This window comes from Podarcis gaigeae, assembly GCF_964106915.1.
Source record: "Podarcis gaigeae genome assembly, chromosome: W".
In the NCBI taxonomy this organism is placed as follows: Eukaryota; Metazoa; Chordata; class Lepidosauria; order Squamata; family Lacertidae; genus Podarcis; species Podarcis gaigeae.
Genome location: NC_139695.1, coordinates 9,813,736 through 9,832,974, shown reverse-complemented (window position 1 = coordinate 9,832,974; position 19,239 = coordinate 9,813,736). Strand labels below are relative to the sequence as shown.

At 45.9% G+C, this 19,239-nt stretch overlaps 1 protein-coding gene across 1 annotated transcript in view; it reads right to left on the bottom strand.

Annotated features, from left to right (window-relative positions):
• LOC310835976 (mediator of RNA polymerase II transcription subunit 22-like) overlaps positions 1-19,239 on the bottom strand; it is a gene marked incomplete at its 3' end in the record, with an annotated part of 36,751 nt that overhangs the window by 15,506 nt on the left and 2,006 nt on the right. The window lies entirely within an intron of this gene.

Sequence of the window (19,239 nt, the reverse complement as noted above, 5' to 3'; positions counted from 1 at the left end):
TCTTAGGAGAAAAGTGACCTATTGTGAACAATGGTTCCTCCAATTCTTGATCAGAGCTTTCAGAGGGTCGCATAGAGGCTTTCGCACTCTTGAAATCCTCTGAATCACCCGATTCAGTGTCAGAATCAGAATCAGAACCTTCATCAGTGGGCGTGGGTTGTTGCGGTTGCTGTTGCCTATCCTCAGTTTCATCACTGTCATCAGGATAACATTGGAAAATTCCCACATTCTCCCCCCACTTGGCATTGTACTCAACACTTCTTGTGAGCTTAATTGTCTTAGAGTCAGTCATCATTATTCTGTAAGACCCTTTCTGATAGCCTAGAAAGATGCCATGCAATCCACGCTTGTCTAATTTGGAGCTTTGTGGTGAGTGAACCCACATGTCAGAACCAAAAATTTTCATGTGTTTGATGTATGGCTTCTTGCCAAACATCTTCTCATAGGGGGTACAACCAATCGCTGAAGATAACCTGCGATTATAACTGTAAACAAAACACGAGAGAGATTCAGCCCAATAACTCTCTGGAAGATTGGCATCATGCAGCAAGGTTTTTAACCCTTGAAGCAATGTTTGATTTGCCCTCTCGCAAAGTCCATTCTGCCATGGCGAATTCGTGTTGAATTCCTTTCTCAGTCAGAAAAGCTTCAAACTGCTGAGAAGTGAATTCCCCCCCGCGATCAGTGAAAAGAGTCTTTATCTTCTTACCATGCACATTTTCCAACCAAGCACAGAATTCCTTGAACCTAGGAAAAGCCTCTGATTTCTGCTTGAGATTGTACACATAAATATACCTGGAAAATGCATCAATGAGAACCATGAAGTACCTGTTTCCACCCAAAGAGGGCGCTAGTGGTCCAACCAAATCAGCATGAACAACCTGGTATGGTTCTGTAGCTTGCCTACTAGACACCTTACCTTTCGCAGCCATTTTCACCTTGTTTGCTGCGCATGCCTTGCACTTCATGTGGTACTTGCAGGGTTTAATAGTCATACCTTCAACCAAGGCAGGCATTTTAGATACTGCCTCAAAATTCAAATGACCAAATTTTCGAGGAAAATCATGAATACATCCTGCATGCAAACTTTCGTTAGTACCTGCAACGCAACAAGTTTCATCCTGCACAACATCATCAAAATACAAAACATACAAACGATCAACATATTCAGCATGCAATACATAATCATTTTTCTTTGTGATGATGCACCTTTTGTTCTTAAAGGAAACGTCAATTTTTCATTCAGCTGTCCAACGCTGAGCAGATTATGTTTGGCATCTGGCACATAAAGCACATCCTGTATCGATTAGTCCAAACTGTGAAGAACAACAGTTCCGTAGCCTTTACTGGGGATTGTGTGGTCATCCGCCTGGTGAATCGCACCTTCCTGCGGTGTAAAAGACACGAACAGTCGCTTATCGTTGCACATGTGATGCGTTGCAGCCGAATCAACAACGAAGAAAGATCTAGACGTCTTCTGGACCTCTGCAACCTTTGGAGTGAAGCGTGAGACCATTGCCTTGTGCTGCGTTGTCCTGGACACCGGACCTTTGCCTTTGCCTCGGCCTTTTCCACGCGATGAGCTTTCGCTGCGCTGCTCTGTCTTGGCCCTGGGATATCTGCATTTCCTCTTCATATGGCCTAGACGTCCACACGAGTAGCATTTCACTGCCTTCAAAGCTTTGGCGCCATCTGGTGGTTCCACTGCACTATGGGATGACGTCTGTGAAGTCTCCCCCTTGCCCATGCAGCTATCCCCCTGGCGGTCTGCTTCATTCTGAATCACGGCAGTATCACAGGCTACTGTGAGTTGAGCATTTGGCTGATCAGTGGTATCAAATTCCCCACTTGCCTCAGCCAGCCTTCTGCAGCTAGCCATCATGACTCTGGCATTAGCCTTCTGCGTCATCTCTGCTGCTTTAAATCAAGCTGCTTTATACAAGCTGCGTCTGTGCTGCTTCATTCCAAAAGCAAGTTCAAAACAGCCTCTGCCTGTGAGCCTGTGCCACTCTGCTTAACTGCAGCTGCTTCAAACCTCATTCCAAAGGCAAGTTCAAAAGTGCTTTCTCTCTGCTGCCTTAAATCAAGCTGCGTCACTGTTTTCTGCAGCTGCTTTATTCCAAAAGCACTTTTAAAAGTTACTTTCGATTTCCCCAGCATAGGAGCTTGTTCCTTTGAGCCTTTGCCTGTGCCCGGCAAAACGGCCATAAAAGTTCAAAGTCCAGCCATAAAGCCATTAATTAGAAGCTGGCAGGCTGCCCGGAGCAGTAGCACATACCTCATCAATCATCTTGACGCTCAGAGCAGATACCGTCCGATCCGTCCCTCTGCATTCCGATCCTTTTGCCGGCACTCCGATTCGACTTCTGGGCGTTTTTCTGGGCCCCATAACCATTTATGTTGATATTGCAGTGTCCCGTGCACAGCGGAATGATGAGGAGTACGTGCACATACTCTATATTGCTTTATTTACACTTCAAAGCTGGTAGGTTACAGAAAAACATCTTGCCTCTGCCAGAGCAGAGAAAGCATCCTCTCTCCTCTAAAGCACGGAGAGAACACCGAACTGCAAAGAACAGTGAAAAACAGGAAACCAGTGTACGTCACATCCAGTCTCCCTTTCCCGTGGGAAAACCCAACAGCAACTGACTGTGGAATGTAAACACCTGTCTCGTGACAAGCACTTCGCTGCACAGTGAAAGAGAGCAGAAACCAACACGCTTTAACCTTGTCGTACCACAAATATGCATGCCAACCAAAAGCATTGTTAAAACCTTCTAAGTCCAAAATGTCAGTGTTCTCAAGAAGCAGCCAATCTCTCAACCAGCAAAATGCTGCTGATTCGTAGTAGAGTTTAAAGTCCGGCAGGGCAAACCCCCCTCTTTCTTTCGCATCTGTTAATATTTTAAATTTTATTCTGGGCTTTTTGCCCTGCCAGACAAATCTAGAAATATCCTTCTGCCACTTCTTGAAACAATCCATCCTGTCCACAATCTGTAAGGTTTGGAACAAAAATAACATTTTTGGCAATACATTCATTTTTATAACTGCAATTCTCCGCAACAAGGAAAGCTTCAATTTAGACCATATTTCTAAATCTTTTTTAACTTCTAACCAACATTTCTCATAATTGTCTTGAAATAAATTCGAATTTTTAGCTGTCATATTGATCCCCAAATATTTCACTTTCTTAACTAAGGTCAAACCAATCTCATTCTGAAACCTTTCTTTTTCAGTCTGTGTTAAGTTTTTCTCTAAAACTTTAGTTTTTGACTTGTTCAATTTAAAACCTGCCACATGACCAAATTCTTGAATCAGTTCTAATACTTTTTTCGTACTAGATTCTGGCTCCTGTAATGTCAAAACTAGGTCATCTGCAAAAGCTTTCAGTTTGTATTGTTTGGCTCCGACCTGGATTCCTTTAATCTGACTGTCCCTTCTAATCATATTCAACAGCACCTCCAGGACTGAAATAAATAACAATGGAGAGATAGGGCAACCTTGTCATGTTCCTTTGTCTATCTTAAATTCTTCAGTCACCACATTATTAACTATCAGTTTAGCTTTTTGTTCTGAATAAATTGCACTTATACCATTTTCAAACCCTTGTCCCACCCCCATTCCCTTAAGGTTTTTCTTCATGAAATTCCAAGAAATATTGTCAAAGGCCTTCTCCGCATCAATAAAGATTAAAACAGCTTTTGTGTTAATATTCACTTGTAACATCTCCAAAATATCAATTATGTTCCTTGTATTATCAGACAAGTGTCTGCCTGGGAGAAAGCCTGCCTGATCCTTGTGAATCTCTTCTACTAATACTTTTTTTAATCTGTTAGCTAAAATGTCAGCAAAAATTTTATAATCCACATTTAACAGGGAGATGGGACAGTAGTTCTTGAGTTGTGTCTTTTCAAACTCTAGTTTAGGTATAAGCGTAATAAAAGCTTCTTTCCACGACTCCGGCACCCTCTTCCCTTCCATAATTTCGTTACAAACCTCCTTTAATGGTTGAATTAAGTAGTCTTTCAAAACTTCATAATACTTGGAGGTTAACCCCTCTGGCCCTGGAGATTTGCCCAGCTGCATATTCTGAATGGCACCTTCAATCTCCTGTTCTGTAATTGCGTGATTCAACATTGTCCTTTTTTCTTGAGATACTTTTTGTAATCCATTAAATCTCAAAAATTGGTCTATATCAGTCTCTTTCTGAGGCCCTGGTGTGTACAATTGTTTAAAGTATCTCTGGAAGCACCTTCTAATCTCCACAGGATTCTGGATGTTTTTCCCTTCTATCTCAAGGTTTGTAATAGTGTTTAACTTTTGTCTTTTTTTCAACTGCCAAGCTAGCAGCTTCCCACATTTGTTAGCTGATTCAAATGTCTTTTGCCTCATCTGCTTTATTTTCCATTCTACTTCTTGATTTATCAGTTTCATATATTGTACTTGGTAAAGTTTAATTTCTCTCAGAATCTCCTTTGAATTGGGTTTCAACCTTAATTTCCTCTCCCCTTCTTTTATTTTTTTTCCAAAATTTTATCCTTTTTCTCATTTTGAGTCCTCTTTTTTATAGCATTCTGTTGGATTAGAAACCCTCGCATGACCACTTTACTTGCGTCCCAGATTACTCTTTTTTCCACCATAGTTCTCAAATTAGTTTCAAAATAGTCTCTCAATGTCTTTTGGGCCTTCTTGATAATCTCTTGATCTCGCAGTAAGGTGTCATTCATCTTCCATCTGAAGGAGCCAGTCAGTTTCATTTCCATCTTTACAGCATTATGGTCGGAGCAAGTTCTTGGGCAGATTTCCACCTTCTTTATCTTAGGTGCCAGTGCTCTAGTTATCCATATCTGGTCAATTCTAGTCCATGTCAATTTGGCTTCAGAAAAGAATGTTCCTTCTCTTTCCAGGGGGTTTTTAGTTCTCCATATGTCAATTAAATCCATATTGTCAGTCAATTCAAAAAAAGCTTTTGGTAATCTGCCCTCTTTTGTTGCAGTCTGTTTCTGTGCCTTGTCCATATTCGTGGATACCACTCCATTCATATTTCCCATCATGATGATGTTATTATAGTCCATATAGTCCAGCATCATCTCGTGCAACTTCTTATAGAACTCCGATTTCCCCTCATTTGGTGCATAAATACCTAAAATAAAAAAAAATTCTCCTTGAATTTGAATTTCAATTGCCAGAATCCTTCCTTGTTCGTCTTTAAAAATAAATTTAGGTGATAGGCTTTCTTTTGCGTAAATGACCACTCCTCTCTTTTTAACCTTATCCGATGCTATAAACTCCTGGCCCAATCTTTTATTGATCAAAATTTTCCTGTGAAGCCTAATCACATGTGTTTCCTGTAAACAGATTAAGTCCAATTGTTCCTTTTTTAATAGATGAAAAACCTTCCTCCTCTTCTCCGGGGAATTCAGGCAGCAAATATTCCAACTTAATAGTTGCAGAGACATGATGCTGTGCTTCTATTTCCCTCCTACTGCTCCCAGAAGCTCTTCCTCCTTTGACGGTGGTATCACTTTCCCTGGCTGATCAGATCCCAAAGGTGGTAATATTGAGCCTAGTACTCCAGATCTTAAGGCTCTCAATTCTTCCTCCACCTCTTTTTGAAGGTCTCCTCCGTGATCACTCAATAATTTTTCCTTGTCTTCAACCGATCTTATTTTGACTTTTCCCCCTTTATATGAGAAAGATACCCCCTGGGGGAATTCCCATCTGAAGACAACTTTATTACTTCTCAATAATGCCACTCAGTCTCCGTAGTTAGCTCTAAGTTCAAGCAAATGCTTGGGGATGTCCTTGTAAATTTCCACTCTTGAATCTTGAATCTCTAAAGTTTTCTGGAAGTGCGCGCTCAATATCTTATCTCTCTCTCCCTTCGTTCTGAGGGAGATCAAACAGTCTCTCGACCTGATTTTCCTTCCTCCCTTACCAAGTCTGAACGCACTTACTATCTTAAAGTCCTTATCCTTTTCCAAAGGCCAAATTTTTTAAAATTCCTGTGTAAGATACTCACTTAAATTCTCTTTTTCAAGTTCTGGGACTGACCTGATCCTCAGGTTGTTCTCCTTATTTCTCAATTGTATCATAGACAGAAAATCCTGATGTTCCCCAACTTGTTTACGCATCGGCTTTATTTCCTGTTGCACAGCCTCTACTTTCTCTCTCGCCTCCTCAGCTATTTTCCGATTCGACGCAGGCCTCCGGACTTCAAAGGCCACATTCCAAAGGCTCTGAGCAAACGCAGAGATAAGCAGCAGTCAGAGAAAGCTGCAAACTCAAGTGCTTTCTTCAGTGTGCTTAAATAAAGTCCACTCAGGATCTTAGCAGCTAAAAGCAGTTTTTATTTACAGCAGACTATCCATTGTCGAACAGCATCGTGAAAACACGTCCACTCTCCTCAAAAGCGAAAGTAGAGGAAAAAAGAACAAAGGCTGGAGACTCTCGGAAATGACGCAGAATCTCCCCCCTCCCAACTTGTAGGCAGGGCGTACACTCTGAGCTGTTTAACCCTGTAAGCTCAGGTTCTCCTTACATCGCCTTCTAAATCTGGTCCGCGGACGGTTCGGGAATCAGCATGTTTTTACATGAGTAGAATGTGTGCTTTTATTTAAAATGTATCTCTGGGTTATTTGTGGGGCATAGGAATTTGTTCATCCCCCCCCCCCAAAAAAATATAGTCCGGCCCACCACATGGCCTGAGGGACGGTGGACCAGTTCATGGCTGAAAAAGGTTGCTGACCCCTGATTTAAAACATTCAATGAATAATTAAAGTCAATGACAAGCTGAAAACCAAATTAAGATGTGTCTGCCTTCTACATGTCTGGACAGGCTTACCTAAACAAAAATGTTTTTGGCAGTTACCTTGGAGTACAGTGAGGGCACCTGCCTGATGTCAATGGACAGGGAGTTCCAAAGCATCAGTGCTGCCACCCTAAAATATTAACTTCTTACAAGTGCAGAACAAGTATTACAGGGCATTTGTAACAGTGCCTGTTCGACAGATCAGAACAGTCCACTGGGCATATATTTGGTAAGACTATCTTGCAGGTAAACTGGTCCCAAGCTGTTAAAGGTTATATATACTAACACCATGAACATGGCCCAGTAGCAAATGAACAACCCTTGCAGGTTTCTTAGCTTGGGTGTTATATGCTGACAAGGTCTTGCTCCTGTCAGCAATCATGCTGCAGCTTCTGGAATGAGCACAAGGGAAGCCCATATACAGCACAATTTCAGTAATCCAATCTTGACATACAGCCCCAAATTACCCTGAATGTATAACAACAACTACAATTTATTGCCCACCCTTCACCAGCAGGTCCCGGGGCATATTAAAACATTCAGTTGTGTGGTTTTTGTTAAGTTTTTATTAGTTTTATCAGTTTTTATTCAGCTTTTATCAGCCTCAGTATTTTATCTTCAACATTTGGCAGCTTTTCCTTAACTAATATATTCACAAAGCTTGAGTTAAAAGCTCAAGTTAAAAGTCTTAGAGAAAGTCTTGGAGAAAGCCTTAGTTAGCTACAGCTCGACTCAGTCTACCAACTACTTATCAGCAGAAGTGGAGATTAATTGCTCTATTTTGGGAGGACGCCAAGCTTTTCAATTTACAGCAGAAATTACCACATTTTTTGCTCTATAAGACTCATTTTTCCCCTCCTAAAAAGTAGGGGAAAATGTGTGTGCGTCTTATGGAGCGAATGCAGGTTGCACAGCTATCCCAGAAGCCAGAACAGCAAGAGGGATTGCTGCTTTCACTGTGCAGCGATCCCTCTTGCTGTTCTGGCTTCTGAGATTCAGAATACTTTTTTTCTTGTTTTCCTCCTCCAAAAACTAGGTGCGTCTTATGGTCTGGTGCGTCTTATAGAGCGAAAAATGTAGTAGCGGCTGCATCTCCAGGAAAATGACTAGGTAGGAAAAAGAAGTGACCGGTCTCATCTCCACAAGTGAACCCACAGCTGGAGTGCAAGCAGTGTAAACTGGGTGATTTCATAAGAGCACAGAATTCAGAACCTACCACATCCAACAGAGCACATTCCCAGGTAGGTGGGGGCGTTTTAATGGGTGGAGATCACCTAGGGGAGAATGCTGAGACGAACGCTCATGAACTTGTTAGGATATTTCCGTTCCACCTTAAGAAGGGAGCAGGTTGTTGTGTCACAGCCTGCGTATTTCCTGTTCATAGGAAGTTTCTGTTTTGTCTATAGCTGTTGTTTTTTTCTCTCTCCGCGCCTGGACATCGAAGCAGGCAGTCATGTTTTCTTTGTTCTGACCAACGCTGAATAAAGTTGTAAATAATGCTCTCCTGAGTGCATCTTTTGTTGTGCGAACTCTGCTGATAGAGCGTGCACAAGCCCTGGAATGTGGCAAGTTATTTCTGAGGCTCGTGTCGCTAATTGACCGATACTGTATCTACGGGAGATCGATGGATCGTCCGGAGGCGACCTGGAGTCATGATGGCCTTAGTCTCCCTGGCAGTATCCCAACAGAACTATCCCATGAACTACTATCAGAGGGGGCACCGCTCTATGCAGAAATACTCACAGACCACTGACTGCAAGAACAGTGGAGGAAATTAACAGCAAATTAGAAAAGGTAACGTCTCTTTTGACTAAGTTGGTGCGTCTGGCGACCAGAAATAGCTCCCTCAATTCTAAAGAGGCTGGCCACAGTGTTGCCCTCCCCCATGACCATCGTGTACAGGGGTGTAACTGGTCTGGACTTGATAACTGAGTGAGTACAAATAGTAAAAATAACAATAGTGAAAGTAGGGACCTAATCCTACAATGCACGGAAGTAGCTCTCGATATATATCCTTTCAACGGTAAGCTGCCTTACTGGAAATCAATTGACAGCGTGAAGAGAAACTTTAAGCTTTTACTAAACATCCAGTGCGACAATTTGATCATGATAAACTTGCTTTGCACGGACCCCCCAGCACACTAGACTCATGCTGACATTTTCCGACTCGGCGACTCCTAAAAAGCTCCTGAAATATAGGGCCCTCTTACAGGACTATAATATTGATTTGAGGCACGTTTTAAAAGACACAGAACGAAAACAACTACTGCCAAATTTGCCGTATAGCCGGACCAACCCCAAGAAACCAACACCCTCTCTGCCAAAGGGCTTTTGTCATAGGTCTGCAATTCATTTGGAAGGGCCGTCAAAGATGGATACATGCGGTGAACCCAACCGTAATACTCCCTTGGAGAGGAAAACCTCAGAGCAAATAGGCCAAACACATAAAGAACGCCAGCCCAATCTAGAGAAGTCAAAGATAGAACAATCCATCAGACCTCTGGCAGATCCTGAATTTCACCATTCTTTACCCCAGCTGGAATCTATTCAGCCAACGACAAATGACGCTCCTTCCAAGGGTAACGTGACAAAGTCAGAGATAGATCTAATTGTCTTCGACGAAGCCCCCCCCCCCCAATGATCTCAGCAAATCAGATAACACTGTCTCCAGGAAAAACTACAGGGGAGTAGAATTCTAACATTGCTCCAAGTTCTAGTGAACTCACCCCTCAAATCGCCAACTCGAGTACGATCAAGGAGATGACAGTTGCAAGTCCAAGAAGTAATGACACCAGGGTCAACAGACTAACAACTGACACCCCAGAGCTAGTGAAGGAAAAACATCAGGAACAGTCTGGGGCTCCAAGTGATAGCCAACCTTCCGACATGCACCTAGATTGACTTTATGCCATGGCTGGGAACCTGGTGCAACATTCCTCTTTGAAGCTGTTATTGTGGAATGTGGCAGGGTGGTTTTCTAAGCTGTGTCTCCTTGACTTTGCAAAGTTAATAAGGGCACATGATATAGTTTGTTTACAAGAGACCAGGTCATTACATCACATTGAACTTGCAGGTTTTAATGCCTTTTCAATTCCGGCAACCAAAAGCCACAAGAAAGGTAGGCCTTCGGGTGGATTGTTAACCCTGTCGGGAAATTCAAGCCCTTCTCAGGAGAAGCTGGCAGCAGTCCCAGGCACCCGGCTTGATTCCCTGTTGACCTCCCTGGCTGCATTCCCCAGCAAGCGCAGGCAAGGTCTCGATCGGCGATTCTTCTCAAACGTGAGAAGAACACACCCCCTCTTCCCCTGGCAGGGGAAAGAGATAGACAGAAACGTATTTACATGCTTTTATTTCTGTCTTTGCAGCATTACAAAAAAAATAATAAATGACTGCTCTCTCCAAACTCCAGCAGTGTTGTGACTAACACTTCCTGTACATCCTGTACAGCTCATATTACACTCTGAGGTAATTCCGGTGCTTTGCACTGTGAAATGACTGCCCCTCTGTTCCCACAGCAGTCCCAACATTCCCATCATGTTTACTTTTCAAGCTAGGACTTTGCAGCAGCATTGCTTCATTATCGTAACAAACCCTGGTGGCTCCCCATATAAAAAGTAAACATCCTGTCGACAAATGCTAGCTGTAAATTACTAGTAACAAAGATAGAGCTAGTGTGACAGGAAATGTTATTGATCAATGTGTATATCCCTCCCACTCCTACTGTCACAGCCAAGAACCTACAATGGAAATTTATTGCACATGTGCTCGAGAATCTGGACTTCATTTGCCCTGACCTACATATTATCTTGGCTGGAGACTTTAATGCCTGCCTAGGCCAAGGGTGGGAAGTGTATACAAAAGCATGGGAGATCTTGGATACCACTGTTCTTCCAGACTTCTTTTTCTGGGAATGTATATCCTGGGATCCAGTAATTAATCTGGCTAGTCTGCGACTCACCAAGCTGACCTCCACCAGGACCCTGACGTGGCTCATGGGCTAACTGATTGGGAAGGCTCTGGGAATTTTACCTATATCTCCCCACAGGGAAATAGTGTGGTGGACTATATTCTGATACCCACTAATTTCATGCCCTATGTGGCTGAGTTCTACATAGGTGATCCTATGCTCAGTGGCCATCTCCCTCTACATTGCAAACTTGTCTTTCCATTGAGGAAGTCAGAACAGTTAATTAATCCATCCCCCCAGGAACCGAGTCTCCAGCACGTAAGGATACGAGTTAATGAGCATACACTATCTCTTTTCCAAAGCTTTGTGAATTCTGACTGTGTGATTCATTTGTTTTCGGTAGAGAAAGGTGAACTTTCCCCTGTTGTTGGAATCTCTCAGTTTGAGGAATATATTGACACTTTTAACAATTGAACTGTCCCATTTACACTCACACAGGTCACCTAAGAAGAGGGGGATTGGCGATTGGACTGACAAAGAAACCATAGCAATTAAAACTGAGGTTAGGAGACTCTACAGAGAGTTCAGAGAGACGGGCAGCTCTCAGTTGCCTGACATTTACTTCTCCAGATCTCAACAACTTAGGGAAACTATCCAGCTCAGCCGGATAAGATATAATCAGGCATGTTGGGATACGCTACTCTCAGCCATCCTAACGAAAGATCATAAGAAATTTTGGAAGGCTGTAGCAGACTCCCCACAGACACAGGATGATTCACTGACATTGATTCCATCTTTGTCATGGGTAGAGCATTTTAAGGCGGTTTTCTTCAATGACTATATTCCACCTGATAGTCAAGACCATACCACTTTTACTTTCGAAGATGAGTGGCCCCCTGTCTCCATCATCAAAGTTATAACTTTAATTGACCAGATGAAAGCAGGAAAGGCTGCCGGCCCTGATGCTGTTCCATCTGAAATGTTCAAAGCCAAGCCAGAGTGGTGGGCTCCGATACTAGAGGAACTATTCACTATGATAGATAGATCGGGTATCATACCTAACTCATGGCAGCAATCTATAATTATCCCAATCTTTAAAAAGGGTGACAAAAAGCTGCCATCCAATTATCGGCCAATAGGTCTACTGTCAAACATCGGGAAATTGTATGCTAAACATCTGTTAAATAAACTAACTACTTGACTTGATGAGAATAACATCATAGGTCCAGAGCAGGCAGGGTTCAGGCCAGGGAAATCTACCGTATTTTTCGCACCATAGGACGCACTTTTTCCCCTCCAAAAATGAAGGGGAGAGAGCGAGAGCACTCCCGCTGCTTGCGGAGAGTTGCCAGCATGCCGAAGCCTGCGCGCGCTGAGATCAGCGCGCCCAGGCTTCGCGGACCTCTCCGCAAGCAGCGGGAGCGCTCCCTCGGCTTGCAGAGAGCTGCCTGTTTGGGGGCTGGGGTTGGGGGAAGCTCGAGCTTCCCCCGCCCCAGCCCCGCGCCTGGGGAAAATTTTTTCCCCCCTTTATTTCCCCCCAAAAAAACTGGGTGCGCCCTATGGTCCGGTGCGCCCTATGGTGCGAAAAATACGGTACTTTACACAACTGTTTGGTGTTATCTCATTTAGCCACTAAGTACACACGGCTTCATAAAGAATGTCTTTATGTGGCCTTCCTTGATATCAAGGCTGCTTTTGACACTGTCGACAGGGGGCTGTTATGGTCCAAATTGAAGACAATGGGCCTAGAACCTAGATTACTGTAATGGCATAAGGGGTTGCTTGTGCGTAAGCGCTAAAACGCTCCCAGTTTTGTGGTTAGTTTTAAACTCTCTCTAGCCGGACAGCCATGAGTGCGTGGCTGCCTTAATCACTGGCAGAATCCGTCAGTGGGCGTTTCCTGAATTTCTTTCAACATAAAAGTTCTTTGACAGAAAGTCTCCTCCTAGATTCTCTGCGCGACAGCTTTCTGCGCAGAGTGGGCATCCCAAGGGGAGGCCCCGAGCTCTCACCACTGGTCTCGCTTGAAGCGTCTCTGTGCCTCACCTCCAACACTGTCTCCTCCTCCCCTTCTTCTTCAGCGGAAATTCTCCCTCTCCCCCTGCTGGTTCCCTCCTCAGCATCCGAGGGTCTCCCAGCATCCGAGAGCCTCTCCACCACCCTGCGCTCCGATGGCAGTTCCCTGACATCCACCTCCCCTCCAGGACCCCCCTCACCCCCTGTCCTCCCGTTTTCTTTGGGCGGTGAGGCTGAGAACCCCCGGAAAGAATCTCCCCCATCTTCTGATGACTCAAAAACTGCTCTCCACGTACTACTATCCCGTCTTCCTGAAAAATCTTCCCAATCTGATTCCCCCTCTTCAGATTCTTCTTCCTCTTCCTGCCCAGAGTCCGGAAATCCCTCAAACTCCTCTTCATCGTCTGTGGTGCCAAATTGCTCCTCCCAGAACCTAGCTAAGGGTTTGGGCTTCCTTGGGAACCTACGGTGAAACTCCCCCAAGAGAAACTCATCCTTGATGGTTTCCGCTGGTACCCATGCATTTTCTGACTCCGGTTCCCCTTCCCACGCCACTAGGTACTCCACCTGTTTACCCTTCCACCTTGAATCGAGTATTTCTGCTACATGACTGCTGTGCTCCCTCTCTTCTACTGGTGGTGCCGCGGGAACCTCTCCCTCCAGTCCCTGGAATTCCCGCCCTTCCCTGTATGGTGATAGTAAGGATCTATGAAATACTGGATGTCGTTTCATGTTGTCTGGCAGGTTGAGCCTAAAGGCCACCAGATTCACCTGTTGTGTAACCTCGAAGGGGCCCAGTCATCACGGTCTCAATTTCTTGCAACCTCCCTTGAACGATAACCCTTGTGTTGAGAACCACACCCGGTCCCCAACCCTTATGGTCTCTCCTTCCCTCCTGCTCCTATCTGCCTGCCTTTTGTACGCTTCCTTGGCCCTCTCTAAATTCAACTTCAGCTGTGGGTGTATTGCTTCCATTTCTTCTACAAAATGTTCTGCCACCGGTACACTCCATCTTTCCTCCCCTCCCCCTGGAAAGGCCCTAGGGTGACAACCATAATTGGCCATAAATGGACTCATGCCCGTGGACACATGCTCGGCGTTATTGTAGGCAAATTCGGCCAGGGCTAATTTCTCCACCCAGTCACTCTCCCTCTCATTGACATAACACCTCAAGTATTGTTGCAAAATACTGTTTGCCCTTTCCGCTTGCCCGTTGGTTTCTGGGTTTCTGGCCGTCGAGAAATTGACCTCCACGTGCAGTAGGCTCATGAGCTTCCTCCAGAACCTGGACGTGAATTGTTTTCCTCTATCAGAGACCACCCTCAAGGGGGCACCATGCAACCTAAAAATGTGTTCTACAAACAGCCTGGCGGTTTCCTCTGCCGTCACCGCATGTGAGCAAGCTATAAAATGACACATCTTAGTTAACAAGTCGACTACCACCATGACCGCCGTTTTCCCCCTAGATTTGGGCAAATCTGTCATAAAATCTATGGACACTGCCTCCCATGGCCTTTCTGGTGTGGGTAATGGTTCCAGCAACCCCGCTGGTGCTGCCCTCTCCCCTTTGGCTCGCTGGCAGCGGTCGCACCCCCTGACATATTCCCGTACATCTTCCCTCACCTTTGGCCACCAGAACTGCCTGGTGACTAGCAACATGGTTTTGTGTTGACCAAAATGTCCTGCCGTGGGTCTGTTGTGTAATTGTTTGAGTACTCTACTCCTCAATGGCCCCTCTGGTATATACAACGCCCCCCTGTAGTACAGCGCCCCATTTTTCCCCTCAAAACCCCCCGGGTTTTCCCCTGTTCCCCGGAGCTCTCTGAGCTTGTTTTGGGCGTACTCGTCGCCCTCGGTCCCCTCTGCTAGTTCTCGTTGCCCAACCAATACTGCCCCACACACCCAGTGGTCCTTGGGTATCACATGTCTTTCTTTCGGCGCTCCCTCTCCCTCCATATATTCTGGCTTCCGGGAGAGAGCGTCCGCCCTTACGTTTTCTTCCCCCGGTACGTAGCGAATTTCAAAATGGAACTTGGAAAACTCCCGTGCCCATCGCACTTGTCTCTGGTTGAGTACCCTTGCCGTCCTCCAGTATTCCAGGTTCTTATGGTCTGTGCACACCTGGATCTTGTGTTGTGCCCCTATTAGTAGATGTCTCCAGCGTCGAAATGCTTCATAAATGGCCAGCAGTTCCCTGTCGTACACTGTGTAGTTCCGTTCCGACTTGTTCAACTTCCTGGAGAAGAAAGCACACGGTCTCCAGTCGGACAGATCTCTTCCCGGCTGGAGCAGTACTGCCCCTACCGCTCGGTCTGATGCATCGTCTCCACCCTCATTGGTTTCTGCAGATCCATGTGCAAGAGCTGTTCTTCCGAAGCGAACGCCTTCTTTAGTTGGTCAAAAGATTGCTGCGCCTCTTCCGTCCATACAAACTTCTTCTTGCTACTGAGGCAATCGGTGATGGGTGCAGTTAAGTGGGCAAAGTTTTTGATGAACTTCCGATAGAAATTTCCAAACCCCAGGAATCTCTGCACGTCCTTCCTGGTCTTAGGTGTCTTCCATTCCAGTACCGCTTGTGCCTTGCCTGGATCCATGGATAATCCCTTGTCGGACAACCGGTACCCCAGGAATTCCACCTCTCTTGTATGGAACTGGCACTTCTCCAGTTTGACCCATAGCTGGTTCGCCTGTAACCTGCTTAGCACTTCCCGGACATCTCTGACATGCTGCTCCTCGTCCTCTGAGTAGATCAACACGTCATCTAAGAAGGCTACACAGTTCTTGTATAGCAAGGGTCCTAGAACGTGATGCATGAAAGATTGAAAGCATGCTGAACCCCCTTGTAATCCAAAAGGCATAACGAGGTACTCGAAGGCCCCCAGGGGGGTAAACATGGTGGTTTTCCATTCATCCCCCTCCCTCATTCTGATCAGGTTGTACGCCCCCCTTAGGTCCAGCTTGGTAAAAATCTTTCCCTTCCTAACCCTGGTCAAAATGTCGTCAACCCTGGGCATGGGGAAGGCTACTGGTTCTGACACCGAATTGACGGCCCGAAAGTCCACTACAAGCCTGGGCTTATTAGTGTCTTTTTTGTCTACAAAAAACACTGGACTGCCTCCCACCGTTCTCGACTCCCTTATGAAACCTCTCTTTAGGTTCTTGTCTATAAATTCCCTTAACTCCTGCATCTCCCTGTCCGACATGGCATACAGTTTGCCCACTGGCAGCTGAGCTCCCGGGAGTAGGTTGATTTGACAGTCAAAGGGTCTATGAGGGGGTAGTCTATCTGCTTCCTTTTCACTGAAGACGTCACACAGGTCGGCGTATTGCGGTGGTATTTCTCCTTTTCCCCCCACCGCCAGTCCTGCCAAACTGGCCATTGCCATCCCTGGGTCCCCCCCCCCCCCCGTGGGCTGACCCGAAAGAGACCGTCCGCTGGTGCCATCCCACTAACGGATCATGTAGCGTCAGCCAGCTCATTCCCAATATGATGGGTGGTCCCGCCAGGGTGGCTACGTGAAAGGCAATGACCTCCGTGTGCCTGGCCACCCTCATTCTCATGGGGACAGTCTGTTGGGTTACTTCTCCCCCCAGAAGTTCCCTCCCATCAATCGTGGTGACTTGCAAAGGATTACTTAGGGGCAGAGTCTGTATCTGATGCTCTGACGCGAATTCCTTACTCATGAAATTGCAAGAGCTGCCTGAGTCTAACAGCGCTTTTATCGTGAGTGGATGTCCGTTGGGTAGCTCTAGCACCACCCCTATGGCGATGGCTGCTCGGGGGGGTTCAGGCTTGGGCACGTTCACTGGTCCTTGGCCTGGCTGCTGTGCCCTGTCGGCGGCGGCCAGGCGTTGGCTTTTACCTGCTCTTTAACCCCCTCCTCTTCACTCCCAACAGCCCCCACCATTCCTTGCCAAGCCTTTCTTTGAGGGCAGACCCTGGCAAAATGTCCTGGCTGTTGGCAGAGGAAACACTTTTTGGCAGCTTTCCCCTCCTTCTTCCGCCCTTCGTTTGAATTTGAAGCCCCACGCACGCCTCCAATTTCCATTGGCTCCACTGGCTGGGAAGACTGTTCTGGTATCTCAGGAATGCGGAAATCATTCCAACGCTCTCCTCTGCCTTCTCGCTTCTCTAGAGCCCTTGCTTCCTGTCGCGCACCAATCGCAAGCGCAGCCTTGGTCAGCTGATCCATCAACTGCAGGCGGGGTGCGTGGGAAAGTTCATCTTTCACTGCAGGGGCTAGGCCTTCTTCGAATAACATCTGTATCGGGTCCGAAGCCAGATCCCAACCCAGTCTGTGTATGATCATAGCAAATCGCGCCCAGTACTCTCGGACTGATTGATTCCCCTGTTTGCACGCCATCAACTGCCTGCGTACAATGCCCTGCTCAATCTGGCTGGAAAACATCAAGTCCATAGCTAAAAAAAATTTCCTCAAGTCTTTCAAGGCGTCATTATCCGATGCCATCGGGGTCTAACCCATTCTCTAGCCCCTCCTTCCAGGTGTCCGATCACAAAGGCTACTCTCGCCCCCTCGTCGGCAAAGTCATCATACTGCAGGTTCAGAGCATACTGCATCTCTGTCTTAAAGGCTTGGTAGTCCTTTGGATCCCCCCCGAATTTATGCACCAGTCCCGGTACCTTCCTTGCAATGGGGGTGGGTTTCCCCTGTGCATCCTGAGCTCGCCTTTCATCGAGTCGCGCTGTTAGCAGAGCCAGCTGGTGTTCCAAATCTCTGTTTCTCTCCTCCAGAGTTGGTCCTCCTCCGGCTCCCCCCACTCCTCCGACTCCCGTTGGGTTGCTCATGATGCCCTTCCTTCGCACAAACAGCGTCAAAGACTGACGGATTGCTGTAATGGCATAAGGGGTTGCTTGTGCGTAAGCGCTAAAACGCTCCCAGTTTTGTGGTTAGTTTTAAACTCTCTCTAGCCGGACAGCCATGAGTGCGTGGCTGCCTTAATCACTGGCAGAATCCGTCAGTGGGCGTTTCCTGAATTTCTTCCAACATAAAAGTTCTTTGACAGAAAGTCTCCTCCTAGATTCTCTGCGCGACAGCTTTCTGCGCAGAGTGGGCGTCCCAAGGGGAGGCCCCGAGCTCTCACCACTGGTCTCGCTTGAAGCGTCTCTGTGCCTCACCTCCATCACTGTCTCCTCCTCCCCTCCTTCTTCAGCAGAAATTCTCCCTCTCCCCCTGCTGGTTCCCTCCTCAGCATCCGAGGGTCTCCCAGCATCCGAGAGCCTCTCCACCACCCTGCGCTCCGATGGCAGTTCCCTGACAATTACTTTACTTGATCAAAAAGCTTTACAGAAAGAACACCTGTCACATAAGAACAACACCAGGGAATGTAATGACAGATCCTGTCATTATAAACAGAGGAGTAAAGCAGGGCTGTGTACTCGCTCCCTCTCTTTTTAATCTTTTTCTTAATGACCTTGTTTATTTACTAAAACAGGTGGATGTCCACAGCCCAAAACTCAACGCATCAAGCATTCCCATCCTTCTATACACAGATTATATGATTTTGCTTTCATGGACAAGAATTGGCGTAAAACGTTTGTTAAATTCCTGTATTGACTATCTGTCCAGAATGAAATTGTGTATGAACTTTGATAAAAGCAAAATAATGGTTTTTAGGAATTCACGCAAAAGCTATAGCTGGGTATTTGGTGGAAAAACCCATCCAGCAGGTATTCAAATTCAACTATCTGGGAATCACATTCCATCATAGGCTTCTACGGTCCTCGCACCGTGAAACAGTGGTGAATGCCAGTAAGACGTCTATGCAGGCCATAATGTGTTTCTTTATAACAAGAGGTAATTTGCATATCCCCTTTGCCCTCAAGGTCTTCAAAGCCAAAGTTATAGTTCAATTGCTCTACAGAATTCCAGTCTGGCTGCCAGGGTTTACCCAGCTGGTAGAACGAGTGCAGGCAGCTTTTCTCTTCAAGATTTTTACAGTCCCACGTTGTGTACCCTATGCAGCCTTGTGTCTAGAGGGAGGTCAACACAAGGTAGAGACCATAGCCTGGGTGAGATTTCTTACATGCTGGTTGAACATCTGCCTCACAACAGATAAATATCCTCTCCTTAGTGAAGTTTTGCTAGATCCCTTTCTTTCCTCAGGGCTACAACGGTTTAACATAAAGGTACAGCAACTTGGGCTGTAAGTGGAATTTTTGCGATTGATTTCCCCACCATCTGCCAAGGCTATAATAAAAAACTAGACTGCGGGACATTGAATGCCAGGAACTAACAGCAGCAGCAGAGAAAACATGTTCCCCTCTTAACTTTCAACTTTCTTGGGCATATGAAATTAACCACAATTATCTTGAATTTTTGCTTAATCCTCAAGAAAGAAGGGCATTTCGCTGGCCAGGTTTAATTCAAATCCTTCAAACCTCCTATGGGGAAGGTTCTCGGGAATGGTGGAAGGAGAAAGAATTTGCCCATGTGAAGACCATCAGGTGGAAACTCTTACACATATGATTCTTAAATGTAAACTA